Below are 431 nucleotides of genomic sequence, written 5' to 3'. Positions count from 1 at the left end.
ATCGACCAACGAATTGGAGTTGGCTGACCTGGCTAATCCTTGAACATAAGGTTGATCCGGAATTTTAGTCAAAAACTTGCCCAAGTCTGAGTTAAATCTTGGTACTGGATCAACGCCTACATAAGCCCTACGAATATTTGAGGGCAGTAAATTGAACAATGAAGGAGCCCGAAAAAGAAGAGAGTTGGACTTTATTGTTTAAACTAGCCTGGATTCTCTAACTGGATTGCTACCTTAAAACTTAAAAGCGTGTCATCTAATGTGTAGAATGGGCTAAGAGAGTACGGCAGCAAGTTATACAAAGCTGGTGCTCGATTCAAGCCCTTCAACAACTTTTTAATCAAGGGATTGAAATTATGGCGCATTTCGCATGAAATACCCCATCTCTCACTAACACTTTATCTTATTCCCATTAGAACACAGAGAATGGT

The sequence above is a fragment of the Tigriopus californicus genome, chromosome 2 (assembly GCF_007210705.1).
Source record: "Tigriopus californicus strain San Diego chromosome 2, Tcal_SD_v2.1, whole genome shotgun sequence".
In the NCBI taxonomy this organism is placed as follows: Eukaryota; Metazoa; Arthropoda; class Copepoda; order Harpacticoida; family Harpacticidae; genus Tigriopus; species Tigriopus californicus.
Note: the sequence above shows the minus strand (reverse complement) of the source record.